Below are 23,430 nucleotides of genomic sequence, written 5' to 3' on the forward strand. Positions count from 1 at the left end.
GGGAATATCAAATAAGTTTAAACTATTAGTTAAGTAGTTATTATGAATTTAGAACTTTATGTTATTAAATCTTTATATTCATGAATATTTTAATCTAGTTATTTATATTTATGGGATTATAGTTATGTTTCATTTGTATTTTGATACTTGCAGCATTGAAATATATATTATCAGGACTATTATTATATTTCTGGATATAAATAGGTTATTAAATTTTATATTTTATGCTTTATGCATGGATCCGTCGGTTCAACCGTTGATCCGATGGTTAGACTGCTGATCCACTGATCCGATGTCTTATCCGGATCGAAGCCCGGATTGGGTTTAATAACATCGGTCAAAAGTTAAATGTTCTTTGTTAGAGCTACAAAGAAAAGAAAAAAAAAAGATTCGATCATTAAAAAAAAAATGCTTAGCTGAATTTATTATGAAAAATAAAATAGGAAGATAACAATTGAAGCTAAATTACCTTACATAATTCTTTTGATCACTGGCATTGATGATATATCTCTAAATAGGTAATATAAGGTTGTATTAATTTTATTATTTAAGAAATAATAAAATAAGAAGATAAAACATAAGATATATTACTGAGCTATATTCGACGATGTTTGCGTAGTAAGGCTTTTCTAAAAAAGTTTGATCTCAGCTTCTTTATCAGGAGTTGAGATAACAACTTCTTCCAAAATTTGAATTGATGAAGATCGAGTATCGAAATATCAATAAAAATTTAGTGGCCCAAATTCCTCTTCTTGAAAAATTTTGGTTACCTTAAAATTAAGGGAATTATCATTAAAGCCTTGAGAACCAATATGATTTGGAAAACATAGGTGCAACCAAGAATCTTCTTAATGATAGGTGGAAGAGTGAACTAGTCAGATTTTGAATCTAATGCTAGATTAATGCATGAAACACCAATTAATTGTTGAGCTAATTTTTCAAATATAACGAAAGTTGTAATGCCATGTTATCTTCACCGATAGCATTTAATTTATACCAATAAAGCATGATAAGTTTTTATGAGTTTTATTTGATAAAAATAAAATTTATTTTTGTCAGAAAAAAAATTAAAAAGAGTTACGGCCTTACCATAGCACTGGAGGCTAGTCATTCCAGCCACATTAATTACACAAAAAGGCATCACTATATATTTTTACTGTAGACTTGCAACTAAAATAAGTATTGTACCACCAATCATAGAAAGTATCAATAGATTTTAAGTTTACTTTATATGTAATTTTTATATCTTAAAAAGATATTTAATTAATTTAAGATTTATATTTGAGACTAAGATTGAGCATAAATAAATTTAAATTATACTTCAAAGCAATCCGGTTCTAATTCAAGCAATTCTTTAATTGCTTTTCTATTAGTGTTAACTTCTTGTTGATGGTCGATAATGATTTGATATTCTTATTGAGTGCATATAACCAGAACAATTGATGTTCCAAGCCTATACATGAATTTTTTAATATGTTAAAATAGTAAATATAAATTTATTAGTTAGAAAGAATATTATCATAAAGTTGTATATTGTAACCTGTTTCAATAGTCAATGATTTCTAGTATTTGTAGATCCATATAATATTTTGATGTAGATAATGATGATAAGCACATTCTTTCTATAAAAAAAAAGAGTATATATTGATCTATCAATTTTGAAGAGAAAAAGAGAAATTACCTCCATATATCCTCACAATCATCCCAACCAAAATGATAATAACTATATTTTCTTTCATTCTTTTTCGAATAGTATTTACATTAAATTCTTTAGCAAATATGCCCCAAAATATTATTAAAATTCTTTTCACACTATGAATAAAAAAATCATGGGAACCTCATAATATTATATTATATTATACAAAAATATATAGATAATGAAATATTTATTTCAAACCTTAAATTTTCTATTTCCAAATTTCTTTTATAAACTAATTTTTGTTTAATACTGGTTTGATCAAGAGGTTCAACAATAACAATATATCCAATGATATTTACAAAATACATGAAAAAATATTATAATATTATATTTTTAATCATTATGAAATATGCAAAATATTTGAAAAAAATATGATAATATTATCATGGTGACATATCAAGATATTGCTTACTGTTAAATAAAGATCGTTATAATTTTTGAGCAAGAGTTTTCTAAAATTGATAAAATTAAATTTTTAAAGAGCAATAGAGCCATCATCATCATCATTGATTTGTTTAATAGTAATCTATCGATTGATATAAATAATATATCGATTATCGGTAGTCCTATTTTTTTCTATTTAAGGTAACATCAAAATTTTAGAAAATATAAATTTTTTCTTCAATAAGTAATTTTTTAAATAGCTCAGCATCTTTTCATATTGTTGCTTGAATCAAAATTTTCTATATTAAAAAAGAATAATTTTTTATATAGATATAGATGCTCCATAAAAACTATTAGTGGACTATAGAAGATTGATAAAAATATTTTCATCGATCAGTATGCAATCAACGCTTATCAATTAATTTTTAATATTAAGATTTATCCAATCTTATATTCTTACGAGTCTGACTTTGATTTTCCAGCTATGTTTTTTCAACAATAAATCTGCCAATAGACTATATTCCATTCTTTTCATTAATCTACTCACAAAAAAAAAAGAAATAACCAAATATATATAATAAAATATAAGTAAAAAAATAAACTACTAAATTACTATATATGTTTCGATAATAGGAAAGGTACCTGAAAGAAGATCAAAAAAAAAATTATAAACAACATTCTTTGTATAATCTCTAAATCCAAAATACTTATTCTCAATCAAAATTTTAAATCCATAAGATAATATCATATATGAAATTGCTATATAAAGTTCGCCATAAGAAAATACATGCTTCAACAAGTATATCCCAATATTCTTTAATATTTAGCCTTAGCTTTTATTAATTGTCATGGCATAGCAAAGTCTTACTAAAAACTATCATCTTTTGAAAATAAATGATCATTTTATCTCTATTACTTGCATTATAATTCGTGGAGTATATATTTTATCATTAATATGGCTACCAGTGATGTTTTTTGCCTCAATTACCATCGTACTTAATCAAGTTACTATTAATCTGGTACTATTATAAAGACCTGCACTTCGATTGATATTTCATAGTAGCATTATAGGAGCTCATATTTTTAATTTTAAATTATGATATAGTATGCTATTAAATTTTAAAGAGTTAAGAAATTTAGTAGGATAGAGAACATCCTTAGCAGCAACATCTATCGATATTTTACATATTGTATCAGAACTCAAATATACTTTTTCTTCTGTTGGGATCAAACAAAGCATGTGCATATTGATTTCATCAACCATTTTATTTGTAGGAGTGATAATAGCTCTTTTTTTTAAATATAAAGGATTGTCATAATTTTTTATAAAATAAACATATACCAAAGAAGCAATTTTCTAAATATAATTTTCATCATTCTTTATAAGTAAATCATCTGAAATTTTTACTTGGGTTGCTTCTTCTTCTTTCTCATTTAATTTAATGACAAATATTTTTCTATCATCGATATCCAAAATTTATTTACTGAAATTATGCTTGGATATCCTAAATTCTTCATCCATATCATTATTTAGTAGCTGCATATTTTTTTTAAAAGATAAATTTTATAATATTTTCATAAATACGATCAGCTTATTGATATATCAATTGTTTCTTCTCTATTTCTTCTGACAACAATCGAAAGGATCTATCTAAAATCTCCTCCAAATAGTACGATCTTTCTATTAAATGATTTCTGCTCAGTATCTGAATCTTCTTTATTTAAAATATCTTATAGAGATCTATCAAGCACCTCATAATAATCTATGTGATTCATTAGAGCTTCATTCCAAATAATTAATCTCATAAATTTGATTAATTTTATGAAGTATATATTTTTTTAATTTCATATGTAAAACACTTATCAATTTGAATTGGTATCTTAAATCTCGAATGCATCATTTATCGGGCAATAAAGGCAATGTTATTCCAGATGAAGCAATAGCAAGCATAATATACCCTTTAGAGTATATTTTTCAAAAAATCGCTTGTCAAAGATATGTTTTACCAAACCCTTCATGAGCATAGACAAAGAATGACCTACCTTTTTGTTCATTCATGGCATCCAAAACAATATCATAAATAATTTTTTTTCCTTATTCAATCCCTTTAATAATATTGAATATTTTCATTATAGTTCATGGATATCATAATCTAACTTATCTCTCAATAATCTATTATTAATTTTTCTGTTATAATTCTATCAAGCATTAGAAGATTATAATCAGAAAGAGAACAATAATTTTTATTAAATAATTTCTCTAACTTAAACAGAATATGATTTTTAACTATAGTTCAAGGATCTGTAATTTAGATAGTTGCTAAATATCTTATAATTGATGAATGATATCATTTTCGAATATTTTGTAATGCATTTCTAGTAACTTGTTAGGATCAGCCACTTCATAATAAATAATTGAGGTGATAAAAAATTATCTTAATTCAGATACTATTACCCAATAAGAAGCTTCTTCTAATGCTTCATGTCATTCTCTATCATCACTCAACAAGTCGAGCATATGACATACAGATTGAAATATTGAATGTACAATACTATTTATAGTTTTAATTTTATTAAAACTTTTTAGTCTTTTGATCACATTCAAAAGCATCTTTAAATAATATAGTTCATCTGAAATGGAATGGATATAAACAATCCTATCTATTTATTTTTTTATTTTCTTGTGGTCTAAATTTTATCCTTAATATCCATTTTGTAAAAAATTCAGCATACGTTAACTCTTGAGCATGTTCATATGTTTCATTAGTTTGTAACTATTTTGTGAGCATTGTTTTTCTCACATCTTTTCTATTAAGAACAGAAGATAAGATTTGATTTTCATGATGTGCAACCATATTCATATATGGAAGATGCACCGAAAGATGTTCAATTGTAGGTTTCCTAAAATATATATCAAATTGAAATAATCTCTATATAGTTTTATATGTCGATAAATATCTACAATCAAGATAAGTTTTGATTTTATCAATCTGTTTATATTATTTCTCTCTAGTGTTCTCATTAATCAAAATATTTTTCATTATTACTGTCCTTGTTTTGTCAACACCTTTGTTAATATATTTAAATAAATATGTAATCATTCTTGATTTATTGCACTATTTGACATTAATGTATGCTTGATAACGGATGATTAAATCCATGTTATAGGAAACAACAAATCCATTATGAAGCTCTATTCTATTTTTAACAACATATTATTTATTATTTTTTCTCCTATAAACAATAAAACTATACTCATCAATGATCATTTCTGCTTAAAATTTTTTAGAAAAATATTCAAAATAATGACCTTCTAGCATGCATGGAGACTTAAGATTATATATTCTGCATGGACCATATATCATAAATTTTACAACCATTTCATAGCTCAATGTATCTCTATCTCTATCAGTTATTTCTGTATAAATTATAGAATCAATATCCACTGATATTGAATAAGCATGATCTACATCCAACCAATGCAAAATACGAACATGTGGCAAACCACACTTCTAAAAATTCTATCATATATAAAGCTATGAATTATAAAAATCAATAAATCTATGGAGATATTAACAAAAATTATGGAGATAAATTAATATTCAGGATTTAACTATTATAGAGTTGATGATACCTATCATAGTTTTTCCAAAATACTATAGTTTTGTGATATCCAACATTAATTCTTCAATTTTTATTTTAAAAATTTTACTAACAATATCAGTTCTATCTTTAGGATGTTGTCCAAAAATTAAATTTGATGTAACTAAATTTTTGATCATTGAGTATTGCAAGTAAATGTGATGAACAGATCAGAATGTCCATACTATCGATAGATAGTCATTGCATCTTGATCATTCTAAATCATATATCTTGAATTTTCAGTAAAAGTTAAAGGTAATGTGATTTATTTTTCAATTGCATTACTATTGACATCATCTTTTATAACTGCATCTTTAATCTTCTTATAAATTTTAGATCTGAGATCCTTTTGATTCCTTCTTATATAATCAAGTTGTTCCGCTTCAATATATAAAAAAGAATCAACTATATATTGTTGGAATAATCTTCCTCCTCTTATTAATATTCTTCTTTTATTCAATCTTTGCTTAAGTCTATAAGAAATAATTTTTTTATAGTAACATATTATCTGTTTATTTGATATTTATGAAAATTATATTTGTATTTAATATCGATTTTAAAACCATCTTCTTCATATGGAAATAGAATCGAATATTGCATAGTCATAAAGCTAAGGTTTAAGTTCCTGATATGCTTTAAATCTTCTATTCTGTGTTCAACAATAATATTAGATGATGATCTATATGACCTACATCATGAACAATTAAACCAACTATTTTTGAATATGAAAAAGTATTATATTATAGACTATCGCTCCGACGTCTGTCTAATAATTTCAATCATATTGGTAGAAACTGCGATTCTCTAAAACAGTTTCTGACGATTCTAAAAGTCATCATAATTTAATTTTCATGATCAATATTTTCAACAAATATTTTATAATTTTTTGATCTATACTTGATGGATCATCATTCAAATTTAATGCTTTCATTCTATTGCTAACTTCATTTTCGGTATCACATATATAGTTGAGTAAATTTAAGATTTTTTTTATCAACTGAAAGTAGCAAATCCATCTGATGATGATTCTAGCCATTGATTCAAAATACACACAATCCCAATTTGGGTTTTCTCCATCAACTGAAAGTAGCAAATCCATCTGATGATGATTCTAACCATTGATTTGAAACACATACAGTCCCATTTTCTTATTAATTTTATTATCAATCTTTGTACCAATGAAGGTAAATATGAAGATAGAGTTATATGCTCTTATATTTTTCTAAAATTTGAAGCACTTTTCCTCCGTTATAATTCAATAAAGTATTCAAAAAATTCAGAATCTATTCTAATAATGAAAAATTAACTCTTCCCTCATGATAGCATAATTTGATTATGCGCTTCGCTGTTTCATGTGATTTATGCATGCATTTTTTAAACCAAAATAAAACTACATAAAATTGACACTAGTGCTCAGATAATCCTAAATTTAGAGATTCATTGAATTTTCTTATACCAAAAAAATTCAAAAAAAAAGATATGGTGAAAAATAATTGAAGGACTTATTTTGATTTTTAAAGCATAATGAACCTTCTTCTGATGAATAAAAAAATAATTATTTCGAAGAAATTGTAATAAATTTTTCATCTTCTTGGATTGTTTTTTTAAGCAGTAAGAAACTTCAATATTAACAAATATCATCAATATAAAAATAATTTTTATATCATAATATTAAACATATCTCTTTATCTATCATCAACTCAGTATCTTTTCAATCATCTCAAAAGAAACATTATCTATAACTTCTCTTTTATCAGCAATATCATGAATAGAACTTTAAAAATTATCAAATTCATCAATAATATTATTTGTATTTATCATAATAACAAGTTATTTGATGGGATTTGGGTTTGAATATTTTTTTACGTGCACAACTATTGAAGAATCTTGTACTATCGATTGCAAAATGCACATTTGCATTTAAAATTTCATACTTCTCGATATTATCATCAAAATAATTATTAATCTTCATCAATCTTTTATCTTTTTATTTGGCAAGAATATCTATCCTTCTTTTTCTATTCTATCTACATACCTCTATTGGATCTATTTTATCTACTATAAAAAAAAATGTAAGAAACAAACAATTATATTGTTAATTTTTTTTAATATAAAAATATTAATTTTAAAAAAATAATCAACATAAGTTTTTAAACATGTCAGATTAAATAGATCAAAAACAGGTTAAACAGATTTTAAACAGGTTAAACAAGTCGGGTTAAATGGATCAAAAATAGGTTAAATAGGTTAAACAGGTTAAATGGATTATCTAACTCAATCCGACCTAAATATTAAATGAATTAAATAGGTTAAATAGATTAGATATCTAAAATCTAAATCCGACCCACCTAAACCCAAACCTGTTTATGGTGGGTCGAACATGGGTCGGGTTGGCGGGTCGGGTCATATTTTGCCAGTCCTAGTATATCCTAGTTACCTCACATAAGCTATCATCTTGTGCTAGCATAATGTTCATAAAACATCTCACATATCCTTCATTCCACATCTCAATTCTATAAGTTGGTTTTAGAAGAGTGAGTCTAGATGTGATTTCTTTCAATGTGATCTTAGTCTTAATTACATTCATCTCTACAAGTATATCCATATATAGAGACAGTCATTATTAAAAAAAAAATTTCAAAAGAATATAATCAATGTAAGTTATACTTCGAATAGTAAGATATATTGCTTCTTCTCCTAAAAAGTAATAATTGCGGAGCATTTTATTGATTTTAGAAAGCTTAGAGCTACAAAAAACAACAAAAAGATCAGCATTTTTTTAGCTATATAGATCAAAGATTAAAACACCAAAAAGATAATTGAACCCTACTATGGATTGTTTCCATCCATAGATGATCCTAAATCAAGATGAAATATTTTTTATATCCCTCCATTTTCTTCTAGAACTCACCATGGTCATTCACTGGCATTTTATATCTTTCAATTGATAAATGATGGTCCCATTGTAGTTACTCATATTGAGCATCAAGATCATTATGAGCATGATGGTATCTCTTATATAAATATCTAAAATATTCTTATCTTCATAATTAAAATTTTTGATTTCAAAATTGAGCATATTCTTCAATTTCATAATTATAAATTCAACGACGAATGCTTCAAATTTACTTTGCTCTTTATTGGTTTGTTCATAGATCCTAATTAGCTCACATGAGTTGTCACTCTATGCTAGCATGATATCCATAAATGATCTCACATATCCTCCATCACGCACCTCAATTCCATAAATTGGATTCGGAAGAGCCAATCTAGATGTGATTTCTTCCAACATGATTTTAAATAAAATCTTAACTACATTCAGCACTACAATTATATCCACTCATAAAGTCAATCGTTATTAAAAAAAATATTTTAAAAAAAAATATTGTAAAAAAAATATAATAAATTTCAAAATTATGGATGGATTTTAAGAAATCATGAAAAAATACATCGAATATTAAGGAAGAAATATAATTGCAATCACAAAAATATGGTGGTCCTAATATTCATGATATAAGATGATCATAATAATATAATATAATCATTTATTATTATGTGTGTATATGCTTAAGATATTTATAGGTTTGGAGGATGTATCCTTCTATTAATAGAGACTATTTTTCTTGACCTTTTCTAACTATAAAAAAGATGGCGAGGCTATTATTATATTTAAATAGTCAAAAATCACATAATGGATATTTATTGAAGGAAATCTTTTTTTATGCTGTTTTATATAGACAAGTTGCTGATTTCTAAATTGATAAAATAAAATATTTTTTTTTACATGAATATTCTTAGTACAACAAAGAAAGAAGGGACCACGGATACTATTTTAAAAGATAATACATGCAGTATCATAGCTTCTTGCATATTCAACCACTTTTAAAACTTTGGATTGGGTTAGGATGGGGTTCTATAGCCATTTACTTTATACTCTATATTTTATAAAAATATTTATTGCTAGATTATTGATATTTATTATAGCATAACATGCAGACTTAATTGGTTAATTTAAACATGAAATATGCTAACGTTCCCTCCCACCTCTCAGGAGGAGAAGAGAAAATAGGTTGAGTTGTTTTCTTTTTTTTTTTTTTGAATAATGAGGGCATTTAAGGTAGAAATATGGGTTATACTAATAGGTTGAAGTTACTGATTTATATGGATGTTTATTGAAGGAAATCTTTTTGGTGTCATTTTATATAGAAAAGTTGTTGATTTTCAAATTGATAAAATAAAGTAACCTTTTTTTTGCATAAATATTCTTAGTACAGCAAAAAAAAGAGAGGATAATGGACACTATTTAATTTGAAAAGCAATACATGCAGTATCATAGCTTCTTGTATACTCAGCCACTTTTAAAACTGTGGGTTAGATTAGATTGGGATTCTATAACTATTTACTTTATACTTTCAAGTTTTATAAAAATATTTATTGTTAGATTATTGACTTTTGTTATAGCATAACATGCTGATTGATTAATTTAAATATGAAATATGCTAACATTCCCTCCCACCCCTTAAGAGAAGAAGGAGAAATGGGTTGAGCTGTTTTCTTTTTTTTGTGTGAGAAATATTTTTCATTATTCTTTGTATAGTAGATAATTATTTATTTAAAAATCAGATATTAGATTTTATATAGTACTTTTGGTCTTCACTTTCTATTGGCATCAGTGGCTTTATGTTTTTTTCTTAATGTTCTATCTAATTCTCGATCCTTTAAATTCTTAAATGCTATCCCTTATATAATTTTTTGGATAGCTTTTTCGAATTTGCACATGGCAGGTGCCTATAAATGACCATTGGAAGGATTAGCTCTTGTTGTGGGGTTGTCCTTCTACTAATTTTTTGGAAGTTATGTGGTCAACATGTTTGTTAGAATGGGCCAAATTCATTTATTTTCATAGTTTAGAATATACTTTCACCTCATATACATGAATGCATTTATATTTTCATAATTTATGTATAAATATGGAAACACATAAATATAGTTAAGAATAACATAATATATTATAAATATAATCTAACCAAATATTAATCATTCAATATTAGTAATAGAATATTTTCTAGGAGATGAAATTAGCTATATATGAACATGGAAACAAATAAATATAGTTAGAAATAACACAATATATTATAAATATAATGTAATCAAATATTGATCATTCAATATTAGTAATATAATATTTTTTAAAAAATATAATTAGTTATTAGTAGAATAACAATATAGGAAGAAAACCATCCAATAATGTAGCACAAAGGATAAAAAGAAATAGTAATAAATAATGAATATCACTACTTTTTATTAGTAAAATATTCACAAATTTTATAGCACAATCATAGTAAGTCCCAAAAATTAATACCCAGAAAGTATAAAATAAAAGTATAATAGAAGAAATAAAAAAAATATGTGACTATATTCATTATATGCATATATATAAAAGAAAATATCTTTACCTCAGAAACAACTTTGCTGATATAAAGCTATTCTCCACAATTGACACTTGTAAAAAAAAAATAATTATCCCAACAAACCACATGAAAATACTAAAGCAATAAAAAAAAAAGGTAATGCAACATGAATAAATTCTATATAAACCCTATACATCTAATATCATTTTTCAAGAATTTTGAATTGATCTCTTTTCTAAAAAGTCCTATATATAATATCTTATAAAAATATTTTTTTGAAATTTATGGATCAATTTTTATCCAAATTATTTTCTTAATTAAAACTTACTATTAAAGAATAGAGGCCAGCTGATTACCACGTGCCCCAAGTCTTCCTTTTAAACCTACCTCTCTCCTGACAAAAAAAAAAGAAAAATTTGACCCCAAATCCTGATCTGTTGCCCTGCCATCCTCCTCCCCCGATCTGTCTACATCCTGCTTAATAACTATGACACCATCACCCTTCTCTTCAGGCTTACACCCTCTTCCTCATCCCGCCCCCTTCCATCCTCCTCCTCTCTTCTTTAAGCCCCTCTCTCTCTTGACCAAAAAGAAAAATCCTAATTCTAAAATCCTTATTTGCCATCCTAATGCCCTCCTCTCCCAATCTACCTACACCTTATCTCCTAACAATCATGCCATCACCTTCCTCTTTGAGCTTACATCTCTTCCTCACCCCACTCTTCCATTGCCCTCCTCTTCAATTCTATTCACCCCTTATACTCTAAGCATCTGCTTCTCCATAGTGTCACTACATCGAAAGTTCATTATATTGTAACCCTTAAAGCTCTTCAACGGCTCAAGAAAATACATCAGCCCCTCTGATGTTGTTCTAAGATAAGAGGGTCTAATCATGATTTCTTTATTCTGTCTTTTTTTCTTTTCCTTTCCCATCCCTCTTGTTAATTTTTTTCCAATCCTATACCACTCATCTCCATTCTCTTCCAAAAAAAACTGACATCCCTCTCTTCTTTTAAATCCCCACATAGCCCATTCTCCAACCTTCACCTCATGATCCTTTTCCTTTCTATGGATATTTTTTCAAACCCTAACCCTAAATGAGAAAAAAAATAAGATTCTCAAAGCTTCTCCCCAAAACATTTGAAAAAAAAATAATCTAAAAAAATTATTTTTTTGTCCTTCCCTTACGGTCTTTTTCTGATCCTTGCTTCCTCCTAACATTTTTTTTTTTAAAAGAAAACCTACTCTCCCTAGTAGCATCACTTTTAATTTTTTTTCTCCTGTATCTATTTCTCTTTTATCATTTTTTTTCATTAAACAAAACAACATCAAAAATTAAAATAGCAATGATTATATATTTTACAAAAAAAAGTCAATCCTAGCAACATGTGTTCAATCTTCCAACTTTTTTCAATTTTTTTTTAAGAAAATGCAATCCTCCATCTCCATATGTCCTTGCTTTTTCTGTTTACTTATTTGAGCCAATTCTTTCTCTGTTCGTCAACACCTATAAAAAAAAAAACAAGCGACGTCTAACACATGTCCCTTAATATTAAGAGAAAAAAATGAAAATAAAAAAAAAATCACACTTCTTTTTATTTTTCTATCTTATTCTTTCTAAAGTATTTGTTTGACCTACCTTTATAACCAAAATGAGGAAGCGAATGGCTATTCAAAATAGTAATCTTCCTACTATTTCTTCATCCTAACCTTTCGTGGGAAGAGGAAGGCTGTCATATTAAGAGAAAAAAAAGGCTGAGGAGCATGTGATACACCTCTCACACTGATGAGTATAAATAGGGATGAGACACGTGTACTACATGTGGATGATCTGCTCTAGAATATCTTAGATGATAGTATGGATCTTCTCCCGATCTTAAAAAGATCTGTTGCTAATGAGCTTTGAATTTCACCCACCACAAAATCCGATCCCACCTCAACTGGATTAGCCAATCCAATCGTCTGATGTGGTCAATTGTCAACGGATGCAGCACACGTGGTAGGAAAGTAATCTTGATTTTTTTTCCTACGTCCATTTTGATTCCACATATATCATATAATCTTTTTTTTTTCTCTAACTGAAGGATCAAAATAGAATTTGTATGTCAGATCATATTTACAGCACGTCACATCATGAGGTCCTCATTTGTGGTGGAAGAATGGCATAGGGTGATTCGACACTCTACTTATCTGTAATAGAAGAATAATATGATCCAGAGAGAAAAAATATTATGCCTTCTTCAATTGATACGTGTCTCCTATTTACTTTCCTTTAATGTATTTGTATTGATTATGTCTATTTTCTGATTGCCAATATAGGTTGTTAATAGGATTTGATTAAAGGATCAAAAAGATTGATAAATAGTGGAAATTACTCCAAAGACTTGGGGTGAGTTAAATGATCAATATCAAATTTCTCACCTTTGTGGAGAGACATTAGCAAGGATCTTCATGCATTATAGAATTATATACCTCATTCAATTTAGTAAGTGATGAAAATATGCACTTTTGGGAGCACTCATGGATTAAAACCAATGCTTTAGTATCTTCTTGATGGAATTAGAGAAGGATGTGTTAGATAATTAAGTTAGATGGGCCACTGATTGCAAAAGAAATGGAAGAACCAAATTGTTGCGATCAAGGGCTCATAACTTGGGTGGGTCGGTCTCTACTCCTACATATGTGAGATATTATCTGCTTCGACCTCTAACCGCTTATAGTACGGGACCTCATGATTTTGTCCTTTAAAAGGCGCTCATAGAGGAGAGAAATTCTCATTCCATATAAGCGAGAGTCCTTTTTGACTCACAACTAATGTGGGACTAATGAGCTCTTCCTGTTATACCATAACATAGCCCTCCAGTCAAGGGAGACTCTATCACAGTCGTCGAAGGCACATATGCCATTTCTCTAGCATCAATGTTGTAGTTAAGAGCTTGTGGTTCGGACGGATCGGTCTCTACTCTCATGTATATGGGATATTGTCTGCTTCGATTTTTGGCCGCTATTGGCATGAGGCCTTACGATTTTGCTCTTCAAAAGGTGCCTCGTAGGGGAGAGAATGTTCTATTCCTCATAAGCCAGAGTCTTCCTTGACTAACAATCAATGTGAGACTAATGATGCCCTCTTTCCTATACCGCAACACAACTAATGAAAATTCTTGCTCACCTTAGATCTTCAAGAATTGCTAATGTCTCCATTTGAAAACCAAGAGCATGGGGTTCTTAGTTAACTCTTACAGCAACATCAATGATGGAGGGGTCTATGTCCCTGACACAAGCCTATTTGGAAATTTGTGGTGCTAGAAAAACTAAGCTTTTCATGTGGCTTGCCTTAAAAACTAGATCCAAACCAGAAAGGATGGCTGCCATCACTGCAATCAATGTGGACCATGTGGAGGAAAAAAAGAGCTAAAGAAAAATATAGAAAAGCATGCGACCGACTAGCCATTGTATTGTGTTGGCAGGTTTTGAAGGAACATAACAATAGAAGACTTCTTGATAAGCTGACTTCCATTAATACAGTGCCATATAGAATAATACTCTAATTCTACCATGGGAGAGTTTTTGCCCACGAAACCAGCATGAAGGTAATGGCCAGATGTTGACCTTACTCTCTCCTCTCTTATAGATTGTTAGCCATAGCAATACCATGTATCTGTTTTATTTTTTAGAGATGACTTCTATTCCTCATTCTTTTAATAAATTGAGGAAAATTTTACTCTCTCCTTTCCCTCAAAATAAAAAAAAGGGGATAGTCAAATGCATAAGGCTTCCATCTTTGCAACCTTTGGAAAGGGTCATATATACACAACTTACCCTCATATGCAAAGAGGTTATTTCTATTTTCTAAACTCATGACCTTCAGATTATAGTGTAGAAGTTTTAACTTTTTGCTAGGACTCACCTTGAAAAAAAAAACTTAGAGGATATTAAACATAGAGGGAAGAAAAGAAGTAAAGATGGGAGAGCGGACACAAATGATTATATAATAATAGTTGGTTGGTCTCCTTGTAGTAATTTGGTTGCACAGTCCATGTAACCAATCTCACCCATCCATCGCAATGGCAAATGCCATTTACATATACTGGCTGCTTCAAATATTAATACATTATGCAACTCCAACGAGGCAGTATAGAATTTGATAAAAAGAAACTTCCATCCTAAACAACTGGATATGAGTTTTAGTAATTGTTGTGGGGGTTATCCTACCTCATCATAAAACCAACTTCAACTGGAGACCGAGTTCATCATAAAGTTGACCTAAATCAGAGGTTGAGTTCATCATAAAGCTGACCTGAACCTGAGGCTGAGCTCATCCCAAAACCGATCTAAGTCAAAGGTTTAGAACATTATGAAGCCGACCTGAACTGGAGGTTGAATATTCATCTAGCTCAACCCAGCTCATCTAAACACCGACCTGAGCTATCTGAACCAACTTTTGATAAAGTATTACGATCAACCCATATAAATACTGACCTGACTCATTTCAGATCATATAATACCGACTTGAAGCAAAATGTTCCATATATCCGAGACGTTCGGAGTCTCATATGATGCTTGATCTCACCTCGATTTTTTGACTAAGATGAACTATTACATTGACAGCCATAGTTATCCTATGAAAATCAACTACGATCTCACACACAGTCATGTTATAACTCATCTCCAGCTAGCACATACAGCTAAGTATGACCTGATTTTTAGCTAACATATACAGCTATGCTCTAGCTCACCTACAACTAGCCTCCAACGGTCTAACAAACTTCTCTAATGATCTAACAAACTCTCTAATGCCCTCATCAGTCCCTCTACAAATAGAGGACCAAGAGATCCTCCAAAAAGTTTTGACTCCTCGATCCCAAACTCAAACTAGAGCTCAAACTAGAGGAAGACTCTATCGCTAGGACTCTAGCTCCCACAAAGTCATAAATTATCTAGTTCTACATAAATCCTCTTGCTCTCTATTTTATTTTTTTCATCTCCTGTTCTCGAGGTCCAAACTGACTTAAGCATCGGACGGTTAAAGGTTGGAGGATCTCCATCAATTTTTGACTTGTTTTGCAAGTTTTTTCAAAGGAGATTCGGTTTGGATCGCTACAGCCTCTCCCGTATGACTTCATCCATTCTCTTTGCCTGAGATTTTGAACCTCGTAACAATAGATTGATGCTAAAAGGAGAGCCTCATTGTCTAAAAATTTTATGAAAAAATGATGAATCAGAGAGCACAAGATAACTTTGTGCCTCCACCACCTTCTTCTAGAGACATGCCAGAAGCAATTTCATCTCCTCTTCAATGAAGATTGGGGGGCAGATGAAAGTCCTTTCCCGAAAAGACAGTGCACTAATAATAAATCTTTATTAAAATTTTCTTTGATGCCTCAAGTCTTATCTACAAGAGATCAGATTCCTCTGTGAAGTCTCATTAGGTCACATCACTTTACCATGCCACCCTTAAAGCCTCAAGCTGTCAACTTATAGCATTAATGGAGATGGCCCTCATATACTATGAAGTGACAATACTCACCAATTCAAAAAATCAAAGGGCCAGATTTGATGCTTGAAAATATGATAAAGGGCAAAAATATCTTTTCCAGCCTCCTTTTTTTCTAAGACCCTCAAACAGAACTCATGACCTTCATGGTAATGCACTCTCAAATACTATCTATTATTCTATTCTTTTATTGTAGGTTAATAGGTTCTTGAGCACGTGAGCCAAAGCAAAAATTAAACAAGGATAAGAAAGTCTATCAAAATGAGATATCTGTTTGAGGAAACTCAAATTTTAAGAACCTGTGAGCAGCCTTCCGCGGCTTGGTCCTCCCGCACCTACTGGATACAGTAAGGTCCGTCACAACATCTTACAAGTAACATAACTAGACAAAAAAAATAGAAAAGAAAAGAAAAGAAAAGATGAAGGGCAGAAGGGGGAGAAGAAAGTTGGCTTCCCCTCCACCCGAAATCATCGTGAACCACCTACGCCTTTTCAGAGTCAAGAATCGCTGGTGCGGTCGGATTAGTGGCCTCCAACCCTCGGTGTGGCCAAATTAGTGGCCTCCAATCGCTAGAGCGGCCAGATCGGTGGCCTCCCACCATCGGTGCGGTCGGATCGGTGCCCCATATGCCATTAGGGACCAAGTTTCGATAAATCAGTGATAACCCCGATTGAGGACTCCACCAAAATGGTGGCCTTAATGATCTCTAGCCCCCCTTTCCACATCATGCATGTTCCCAATGCCGACTCCATCGGGACAGCGGTCCTGCTTCTCCGATTGTCCTCCCCACCTCCACTGGTGATTCTGACGCTAAGCTCTGCCAGATTGGCAATCCTAATAGTCTCTGATTCCCTTCTTCGCACCCATATGTGTTCTCGGAGCTAAGCCTCATCAGGCCACTGGTTTAGTCGATGGTTTTTTCGACATTAATATTCCCCCAATCGGCCATCTCTAAGTTCCATGCGCCTGCTTGCATCTCCGGGGCCAAGCACCATCGGGTTGGTAATTATCCGGTGCCAAATCCCTTTTTGTCGGTAGCCCCTACTCCTGTGTGCATCTCCTTCAGGTAGGTGGTTTTTCGATCTCAAAACTCTCTCGAACATTGCCAGGCTCCCTCAAACCTAGCATAGTGAGACCGACTCTCTCTTGGGCTCTCGCAAGTTCACCTTATCACTGCTCTTTCAGGCGGTCGTCTCCCTCTCTCCCGGTGCTAAATCCCACCAGATCAAAATCTCTGGTGCAACTGAAATAAAATTCTCTTTTTCTCTCCCGTATACCATCTGATCCTTGAGCTCATCTCCATCTCCTCTCTCCTCCATCATCACTAAGTGAGCAGCTTCCTCTCGCTCAGCCAGCACATGGCAACCATCGTTTCAAATGATAGGGTTATGGCAAGGTCTGTTATCAGCTGAAGCCAAGCGACCTCTTCGCAGTGCAAATTGCCTGTCCTAAGTGGCAAAGCAATAGTCAGAGACATGTCCTCTATCGACTCTTTTCTTTGAGTTATCAGCAGCAGCGGTAGCAACAGCAAAACAAGGGAAGAGATCCTGATCGATAGTCCATCGACTTGAAACAAAAGAAAGGCCTCCGGGTGAAAAATGGGGGGAAGGCATTGGTCGGTAATTTACCTACCTGACATAAGGAAGAAAGGCCTCCAGATTGAAAAATGGGGGGAATTTCTGGATGGCAGTCCAACCAACCTAACACAAAAGGTCTCTGTATGCATCTAGCCTCGGATAACGCCGAGGAGACCCATGGGTATCTTCAAAGCTAGGTCAAAATTGATTTACAAAAAGAGAGAGAGAGAGAGAGAGGGAGAAGTCTTGATCTCAATCCAAAATCAAAATGATTCAAAGCATAGATCAAGCCTAAGCCGAATAACAAGGAGTCAAGCAGAACTCATGAGTTCTCAAACAAAAATTCTTAATAAAAGACTCTTAACTTTTCATCTGCTATTCTTTCTCTTTTACTTCTTACAGGATCAAAGGAAAAAAATATGGCCAAGCTAGAATCAAAATCACGATCGAGCATAAGTCAAAATCAAGTCAATAAAAAATAAAAATAAACCCAAGCTGAGGCAAAGAATAAAGAGGAGTCAAACAGAACATAAAAGCTCTCAAATAGAATACATAACCCCCATGGTAATAGACTTTCAAAATTTCATCTATCATTTTATTTTTTTTTTGTAGGATAACAGATTTTTGAACACATAAGTCAAAACAAAAATAAACAAAGCCATGATGAATGTCAAGCCCAAAGATAAGGTGAAGACTAAGTTTAGGTAAAGATAGTCTAATATCTGACCTCATTAAAAGTCCGACCTCAACTGAAGGCTGGGTAAATCTGAGCTAATCATGAAGCTGATTTCATTAGAAGGGTAAAAGCTGAGCTCATGAAAATATCGATCTCAACAGAAAGGTCAACAAAGACTTATTAGAAAGTCTAGCTCACCAAAAAATTAATCTCATCAGAAAGCTAAAAGCTGACCTCATCAGGAGACCGAGTTCATCAGAGAGCTGTCCTCATTAAGGGACTGAAAGACGACCTCATCAGGAGACCGACCTTATCAAAAACTGATCTCATTAAAAGGCCGAGCTCATCAAAAGGTTAGAGAAGGACAGACCTCATCAAAAAATTGAGATCATCAAAAATCTAATCTCTAGATTGGTAGAGCCCCAAAAGGCATAGATGGAGATAAGATCTCTCCAAATCCAATCTCCGAATTGGTATAATCCCAAAAGGTCAAAATAGAGATGAGATCTCTCTAAATCCAATCTTCGAATTGATGGAGTTTTGAAGGGTCAAAATGGAGATAAGATCTCCTCAAATCCAATCTCCAGATTGGTAGAGCCCCAAAGGATCAATATAAAGATAAGATCTCTCCAAATTCAATCTCCGGATTGATAGAGGCCCGAAGGATATGGAGATAAGATCTCCTGATCAAAGTCTGATCTCTGAATTGATAGAGCCCCTAAGGGTATAGAGATAAGATCTCCTCATCGAAGTCCGATCTCTGGATTGGTAGAGCTCCAAAGGGCACGAAGATAAGATCTCCTCATCAAAGTCCGATCTTCAGATCGACAGAGCCCCAAAGGGCACGAAGATAAGGTCTTCTCATCAAAGTCCAATCTCTGAATCAGTAGAGCCCCGAAGGGCATGAAAATAAGATCTTCGAATCGAAATTCTATCAAATACCGACCTACGGATCGATGTTATCTTGAAGATCTATTAAATACTGACCTTAGGATTGAAGTTATCTTTAGCTCTATAAAATATCGACTTCAAAATCAATATTATTTTCAGGTCTATGAAATACCGACTTTAGGATCGAAGTTATCTTTCAGCTCTATAAAATACCGATCTGAGGGTCGAAGTTATCTTTAGCTTTATAAAATATTGATCTGAAGATCGAGATTATCTTCAGCTCTACAAAATACTAATCTCAGGGTCGAGATCTCCAGATCAAAGTTATCTTAAAATTCTATTACAGATCTCTGGATCAAAGTTATCTTGGAATTCTGTTACTGATTTTCGAATCAAAGTTATTTTAGAGTTCTATTATCGATCTTCGGATCGAGATTCTATCAAATATCAATCTACGGATCAAGGATATCTTAAAATTTTAATAAAAATTTGATTTATCTGAGGCTACATCAGATAAAGATTTGCCACATCGGATAAGCTGAGAGCTTATTTCTTGGACTACTTTTGTCCAAAAGCAAACTCTTCTGACTCAGAAATGGAGAGTAAGTGTTGTGGAGATTATCCCATCTCATCATAAAATTGATCTGAACCAAAAGCTGAGCTCATCATAAAATCGATCTGAATCAGAGGCTGAGCTTATCATAAAATCGATCTGAACTTGAGGTTGAGCTCATCCCAAAATCGATCGAAATCAGAGGCTGAGAACATCATGAAGTCGATCTGAACTGGAGGTTGAATGCTGATCTGGCTCAATCTAGCTCATCTAAACACCGACCTAAGCTATCTGAATTGAATTTTGATGAAGTATTATGATCAATATATATAAATATCGATATGAATCATTTTAGTTCATATAAATACCAACCTAAAGCAAAGTGTTCTATACATCCAAGATGTCCGGAGTCTCATATAATGCTTGATCTCATTTCGATCTTTTATCGAGGTAAACTATTATATTGACAGCCACAGTCATTCTATAAAAGCTGATCATGATCTCACATACAGTCGTGTTATAACTCATCTCCAACTGGTACACACAGGTAAGTATGACCTCCTTTCTAGCTAATACATACAGTTATGCTCTAGCTCACCTACAGCTGGCCTCCAACAGCCTAACAAACTCCTTTAATAGTCTAACAAACTCTCTAATGACCTCATCAGCTCCTCTATAAATAGAGAACCAAGAGATCCTTCAGGTAAGTTCTGACTCTCAAGTTTCAAGTTCAAACTAGAGCTCAAACTAGAGAGAAACTCTGTCGTTAGGACTCTAGCTTCCACAAAGTCACAAACCATCTAGTTCTACACAAATCCTCTTGCTCTCTATTATATTTTTTTCATCTTCTGTTCTCGAGGTCCAAACTGACTTAAGCATCGGAAGGTCAAAGACCGAAGGATCCCCACCGATTTTGACTTATCTTGCAGATTTTTTTGAAGAAAATTTGGTACAGATCGCTACAGCCTCTCCAGCATGACTTCATCCAATCTCTCCGTCGGAGATTTTGAGCCTCACAGTAACAATAACTATTTTAAATTATAAATAATATGCTAGAATTTTCTTTATATCTGAACTTTTATAATAAAGATTTTAAAATAAAAAAAAATAATTTTCATATAAAAAATACTTGTAAAAACTAAAAAAATAAAAAAAATTACTAATCCAAAAAAGAGACTAAGAAAAATAAAAAAGAGGTACTAAGTTAATCTCAATATATTTCATTTATTAGTTTCTGTCAATAAGAAATGTTAAGAAGCTTTTGCTATGGTACTCCAAAGGATATTTTTATTCTTTTACCGCTGTCCTATCCTGAGTTACTTCACTATGGAGGGTTTGGATTTGTTCATGGGCAATTGGTTATGGTCGATTATGTGCGTAGTTGGTATGATAAATATCTCAAATTTTAAATTCATTTTTGCACCGAAAAGGATGGTAGGTCCAATAATTATATCAAATTATGGGGGCTCTTTTTGAACACTCTTCTCCTCCACCTCCATGCCAAGCAGTTCCTGATCCCCAATGCAACAGTCTATGATGATGTCGGGATTTGATGCATCGCTATTTTCCTCCACCACCTGCTTTTACTATTGCCAGTTCCTCTAGGAGCTTCAAAAGGGGGTGAAGATCCAAACATTCATCACCTCTGAAGGCCCTAGCTCCGCCTTCCTCCTTTTTTCCTCCTTCCTTGTCTATCCCTTCTTTCTCCTTAAGGACCATTCCCTCCTCCTTAAGCCCCATGACAATAAGATCGCCCTCCAGATGGCAAGAAGGTTAAGGCTATTGACAAGCGGGGGACCTATAATGGATCGGGCAGCGACAGAGGAAAGGTAGCAGTGTCACATGTCTTGGCACTGGTGGTGTCACAGGCCCGTCTCAACATCTACGATTTCCCACTTTGCTGCCTAAATGATGATTTTCCAACATCGATGCATGTTTCTCGTTGATAGAGGAGGAAGAGGATTGGGTCATCGACTAAGACAAGTAGGTGGTGGAGGAAGAAGGGAGTTGTGTTGTCAATGAGAAGAGGCCAAGGAGGAGGAGAGATGGGGGATGCTAATGTTGTGTACAATGGCAATGGTTCAAGAGAAGTAGATGTTGGCAATGGCATCTGAGTACTTAACTTTTTAAGAATAAAATATCTTAAATATTTTTTTGAAATGGATTATCCAAATATCTCTTATGTTCTTATCAAAAAATATAAAGGAGTACCATAACAAAACTCATATGGAGAAATGTTATTTTTAGTAAAGTCGGTTAAGACTCATTCAAAAAATAAATACATGAATAAAGAAAAGACAAGAAAAATTATTGTATACAATGACCAAAAAAAAATTGAAGTATAAAAAAAATGCATATAAGGACAGCATACTAGAGAGAGTGAAAGAATTGGACTCTTACTTGCCTCCCAAGGTAGGAGAGGCATCCTCCTCGAGAGGAAAAGGAGAGCGGTTTGTCACGAGAAAAAAAAAAAAAGAAAAAGAAAAGGAAGAGTGAGGAGAAAAGTTGATAAGGGAGAGTAGTGCGAGCGATTGCTCCTGCACGTTACTTAGGATTTTTTAAGAATAACAAACAAAATTTTATTATTTTTTCTCAAGGGCAATTTTTTCTTTCTTTTTTGGGTACATCGGTGGAGTCAAACTGAAACATAAAATATAAAAGATAATGACCGCAGGTTGCAAATTGTTACTCCATAAGCATCTGCATGAAGGTATCTGCCCAACAAAGGACTAATAGAATCACCTGGTTGGATGGGGAAGTCACCATTCAAAATATCGCCACCATCCAATCAGCTACTTGATTCCCATTATGGAGTAATATGTGGCCTTGAATACAAGTCCTATTGCTTTCCATGCCCAAATGTCTTGCAACACTGCATTCAAAAACAATGCCCTGTTAATATTGGTTTTATTGATCTAAGTAATAACCACAGCATTATCTTCCTCCACCCAGACTTATTCTGCCGCACAATGTTTCGCAGCATAATACCGTCCCAACCAAACACCTGTTAACTCTACAAAAGGAACCGAGCAAGGAGGCAATTGTTTACCACCACCAGCCCATAAATCTGCCCACATGCATCCCTCACCACAAAGCTAGCCG

Source organism: Elaeis guineensis, chromosome 1, assembly GCF_000442705.2.
Source record: "Elaeis guineensis isolate ETL-2024a chromosome 1, EG11, whole genome shotgun sequence".
Lineage (NCBI taxonomy): Eukaryota > Viridiplantae > Streptophyta > Magnoliopsida > Arecales > Arecaceae > Elaeis > Elaeis guineensis.